Source organism: Grampus griseus (genome assembly GCF_964374135.1).
Source record: "Grampus griseus genome assembly, chromosome: 9".
NCBI lineage: Eukaryota > Metazoa > Chordata > Mammalia > Artiodactyla > Delphinidae > Grampus > Grampus griseus.
The window spans coordinates 32977585-32983425 of NC_139003.1; the positions used below are offsets into that span (position 1 = coordinate 32977585).

At 38.2% G+C, this 5841-nt stretch overlaps 1 pseudogene across 1 annotated transcript; it reads left to right on the top strand.

Moving 5' to 3' along the window:
* The first annotated feature begins 4291 nt into the window (after positions 1 to 4291).
* Positions 4292 to 5186, top strand: LOC309827503 (mitochondrial carrier homolog 2-like; annotated as a pseudogene). The gene has a single exon. The product of its transcript is annotated as a mitochondrial carrier homolog 2-like (transcript).
* Positions 5187 to 5841: the final 655 nt, after the last annotated feature.

The window sequence follows — 5841 nt, forward strand, 5'->3', positions numbered from 1 at the left end:
ATAAATGCCCTACCACCGTGCAGAGGAACTCTAGAGGGTTGCTATCTCTACAGGCCCTACTCAGAAGCAGGAGGCACAAGTACCTCTGCTCTCAGATCCTCTTTTATCTGGGTTCATGCTAGGGATACACATGTGTCAAAAATTACTTTATTTTCCTAATTTTGTCTCCCTTGAGCAGGAAGCCTTGCTCATATATCACTCAATTTCTTTAATGCCCTGAATTCCCCCAGGACCAAGGCTTTTGGAATCAAGAGAAGCCTTATCTCTGCTTTTTCGTTGTAATAATCCTTCCCTAGGTATGGTGGAAGGTGAGGTAGGGGAAGGCTCCATGGGCATCCAGAAAAGAACATCAGTAAACATTTCAAAAGTGTCATCATTCACTAGTTTTCCTCTTTCCCTTGGAGGGGGAATTAGATGAAGCTAGTCAAAAGGTACAAACTTCCAGTTATAAGAGTAATAGGGATGTAATGTGTGAGTGATAAACATAATTAACGCTGCTGTATGTTATATATGAAAATTGTTAAAAGAGTAAATCTTGAGTTCTCATCACAAGGAAAAACCTTTTTTTCCTATTTCTTTAATTTTATATATATAGTAAATGATGAATGTTCACTGAACTTATTGGGATAATCATTTCATGATGTATGTATCATCATGCTATATACCTTAAACTTATGTAGTGCTGTGTATTGATTATATCTCAATAAACTGGAAGAAAACATAATCCTGGTAAGATTTTGCTGGTGACATATAAGATCTATCTGGTTTTTCTGAATTATAACAAACCCTCAAATTCAAATTCCAAATATGTAACTTTAGAACTTCTGCCAACATTTATATTTCATTGATAGCCTTATATTAAGGCTTATATCCTTCTAATTAGCTCAAAATATTGATGGTGGAATAATATCTTTAGCCTTTAGCTTTTACTGTATCAGTTTACTATATAATTTTCCTGTAAAATCTTTGTTATTCAAGACCAAATCAATCTGACTGGTTATTCAGTATTATTGAAATAAGTTTAATTCTTGGGAAAAGTTTTGAGTAGGAAATCTTGTGTAGAAAAGTACAATTCTTGTCTGTGTCCTAAGTAAAATTGGTAAAAATATAGTTGTAAGTACTAAATCAGTACAGATGACTATGTCTGAATTCACAACAGCTAATTAAAAGCAAAAGATGCAGTGAACTGGTTCTTTCTTTGTCATCATATATCTAACACATATTTTAAAATTGAATTTTAGGGTGTATCAATTATTGCTACAATAATTCAGCACAAATAAAGTACTACAAAGCTCAGTGGTTCTAAAGAACAACCATTTATTTTCACAGATTCATGGGTTGGCTTGGCTGGGGCTCAGCTGGTCTAGGCTGGGATGGCTGGGGCAACTCTGCTTCCCATGGCAGGCCTGTGCTGGCTCTGCTCCATATGTCTCTCACCCTCCTTGGACCAGCAAGCTAGTTAGGGCAGGTTCTTCTCATGCTCCAAGGAGCAGCAGAGGCACAAGAGACAAGATAAAATGTGCAAGACTTCTAGAAGCCTACACTTGGAAATGACATACTGACACTTCTGTCCTTTTCTGTTGGCCAAGGCAAGTCATATGACTCAGCCCAAAGTCAAGGGACTGACAAGTAAATCCCACCAAGATGAGGCCAAGGTGAGGGTGTGAATGCAGCAAGATGTGAGAAGCCCAAATCTACATCACCTGTGTGTGGTCTTCAGCGACTGGCTTTCAATTTTTCACGTTTTAATCTAATTTCTGCGATATACCCTTTGCTATCTTTTATTTCATTCTCAGAAAGCTTTACATATGTTTTAAAAATCTTTGTATTAAACAGTTGGTAACAACAATAACTAAATCTCTTAATCTTACATTAAATGCAAATTTTCTATATGAGGATTCTCAAATACAATGCTTGACAGAGGGCCTCAGATCAAGGGGCCCAGCAGGTCACAAAATAAATTCTCTTGGCTTTAAGCAGAATATGATTTTCAAAGCAGCTGACAATCTACCTTACTTTCAAAAATTAGGCCATCTTATTGTCATCGTCATTATTATTGTTCCGGATTTAGAACTCAATATGATGAAACTTGTGATTTTTCCTTGAAAATGCAGCGAAATTTTGTCTCTAAGAGTAGGTATTCAAAATCTACAGACTTCCTTTTTCTTTTATATGTAAATTTTTCCTTGAGTTTTTCCCCCATAAATTACATTAAAAACAAAATCATAATACAATCTGATTTGTCAGCATACAAGTAAATCTAAATATTGAGAAAATGCTAAATGTAAGCAAACACAAATCACATTGAATTCTTTCTTATTTGTGCTAAAATTCCAGGTTCAGTTCATCATTTCATCATGATAGCAGTGCTCTACCTACCTTGACTATTTTAATAACTGGATAATAGCCCTACCAAAATAATTGTTCCAACATTTATTAAAGAGAGGAAGTCTTAGTCCAAACACTGATATAATCAAGGAATAATATGTTCAGAAAACGTGAAAAGAGAGGTAAAAATATCAACATTTGGCTCATTTTGTTTTTTACCTAGGTAGATTTATATAAATAATAAAAGTAATGCTAATTACAGTCCTAACTAACCCAAGATTGAAAATGTTTAATATGAGGCTCGGGCATAGCAATGTTTCAGAAAAATTGGTGTCAAGTGGTGAGCCAGATTGCTACATAACATCTAGTTGAGAGAAGCAGAATTTTAGATATGTGGACGATGACTACATTTCCTTCTATTCAAGTGAAACAAAATTCTGATCACCCTTTATAAATATGGAAACTCCATAAATCTTATTCAAAGTGTGACTAACTCTCAGCAAACCTAATAGGACAACAAAATGTAATATAATGTATAATGTAATATAATATATATCTGAGATAAATGGCATTTTATAGTATACTAGTAGAGTGTTTGAACAGCCTACAAGTAAATCTAAATTTAGAACATCACATATTTTATTTTAACAAATAATTAATTTAAAAATTCTATTTTAATGAAGTGATGAAGAACAAAAATGGTAGTAGTCCCTGAATACTACCATGAAATTATAAGGAGATATACACTGTAAAACTTTCATATTTTTCTTAAGTTAATGTAAATATTTGGGAGGAGTCCTTTACAAAAGCCCTTTGTTTTGTAACCAACCCATCTGGCTTTGTCAGAGCTCCATTATTTAACAAAGGAAACTCTCTTTCCTTTTGGCCCTTTCCCTAGTAAATAAACTATTTACCAGGAGTTGCTTTTACCTGGGGGAAATTTATGTCTACAACCACTCCCTTTGAGGCAACAATGCTTAATCATAAAATATTTCACTCTTCAAAAAGTATATATCAGTTCATATTGACCATTTATTAAGTGGTCTGGTCTTTATAGAGAACTTTACTTTCTTATAATTATATATTGAGTATATTGAAGGTTTTTTTTTTTTTAACCAATTCCAGGGAAAATTTTGGTCTGTAACACGAGCTTTTGTACATACTGGAGGATGGGTTTAATTCGGCACTGCTGGCTTTGCTGTCAATCAGTTCAACTTACTTCAGAGGGAATGTGAATGTGTTTTAAACCTAGTATGGGGGATTATAGTTATGGGACAGACTGTAGAATCTTTCTTTTCTTTTTTCTTTTTTGATTGTGTTGGGTCTTCGTTACCGTGCACGGGCTTCTCATTGCGGTGGCTTCTCTTGCTGAGGAGCACGGGCTCTAGGCCCGGGGGCTTCAGTAGTTGTGGCTCTGGGGCATGTGGGATCTTCCCGGACAGGGCTCGAACCAACGTCCCCTGAATTGACAGGCAGATTCTTAACCACTGCGCCACCAGTTAAGCCCTAGAATCTTTTCAGAGGGTCAAATAATCTCTCTTTCAGTTTCTTCTTTTCTCTGTTTTTAGCTACTTCATCTTCATCTCTCTCCATGTCTTACTCAAGCTAATTACTAGGGCCTTGCTACCCAAAGGGACCTGCAGCCTCACCAGCAGCATCAGCTGGGAGCTTGTTATAAACCAGAATCTCAGGTCCAATCCCAGATTTATTGAATTAGAATCTGCATTTTAACAAGATTGCCAGGTTATTCGTATGCACATTAAACTTTGAAAAGCAGCATTCTAGAGGAAACTTGAAAATGCTTATTCTCTGAAGGTGTTAGGGAGGTGTTAGGCAGAAGCTGGGCAGGGAGTGAGTGTGCGCACACGAGGGTGGGCCAGTGAACCCTGTGGCCCTGGCACATGATCCCAGACAGGCTCCGTGCTTGGTGGCTCAGTCTGTATGTCCCTCAGTGGGTGCCATCATGGCGGACGCTACCAGTCAGGTGCTCCTGGGCTCTCGTCTCACCATCCTGTCCCAGCCGCTCTTGTATGTGAAGGTGGGATATGAGCCTCTTCCTCCAACAGTTGGACGAAATATTTAGGGGCGGCAAGTATGTCAGCTTCCTGGTCTTTTTTGTTAGGCTCAGCACATTGCAAACATCCATGGAAAGTATGGGTTGTGCACAGGCTTAACTCCAAGACTGTGTTCAGGGGTCCTTGGAACTGTGGTCCATGGTAAAGTTTTACAACATTACCAGTAGTGTGACAAGGTTGAGGAGTCATGATTTGGAAATGTACAGAAAGAAGTTTCATCTCTGACCGAGTTATCAAGGAGACAACTGGAGAGATGATGGCTTCTTCTGCTGCTACTCTCATCACTCATCCCTTTCACGTGAGCACCCTGAGATCTATGGTACAATTCATTGGCAGAGAATCCAAGTACCATGGACTTTGTGACTCCATAGTAACTATCTATCAGGAAGAGGACATACTAGGATTTTTGTGGGTGTTATTCCTCGCCTCCTAGGTGACATCATTTCTTTGTGGCTCTGTAACTCAGTGGCCTACCTCATCAATGTCCTTGCACCAAACGGTGGGGTTTCCCCTATGAATGAAATGAGTTATTCCCTAGCTGTCACAGGATTTTTTTGCCAGTGTGTTGATCTATCCCTTTGTGCTTGTCTCTAATCTTATGGCTGTCAACAGCTGTGGGCTTGCTGATGGATGCCCTCCTTACTCCCCAATATATACTTCTTGGATAGATGGCTGGTGCCTGCTACAAAAAGAGGGAAATATGAGCCGAGGAAATAGCTTGTTTTTCCAGAAGGTCCCCTTTAGGAAGACTTATTGTTGTGACCTGAGAATGTCAATTTGAAGATGTGGGACAGGGACAGTGACATTTCTGTAGTCCCATATACACAGAATTATGGGAGAGAGTGTTGGTTTCTATACAGTGTGGAATGCTTTTTATTAAATAATCATTCAGTCTTGGGAAAATGAAAAAAAAGGCAGAAGTTATGTCAGCAAATAAACTAAAAAACAAAACAAAAAATCCTCATATATAAGAACCACGGATGAAGAAAAACCTCCACAAATACATGCATAACAGAGCTTGTACATCATCATAGGAAGAGCAGTAGTAAGGCAGCCTGGATGCCTTACAGGGAATCCCAACTCCGAAAAGGAAGTAACATACTATTAAAGAAATATTTGAAGGAAATTGAAGGAAGCATCATTTAAGGGGAAACCCTACAGGCTAAGTTGTCCAAGTTGCTTACAGGGAACTGGCAGTTCTTTGCATTTCTATAAACTGAAGTCTTCTTGGGATGTGAAATCAGGAATTACAAACTGGACAGCAGCCAGGATGGGTTTTTGTTGTTGTTGTTGTTGGTTTCTTTTTTTGCTTTGTTTGTTTGTTTGTTTGCTACGAAAGGAGTTGAGCTGTATTAAATTCTCCCATTAGCCACACCCAAAACGTGTTGGCTGTGGCAAGAGCTGAGGCAGCACTGGCCTTAGGGAGGGCTTCAAAGTA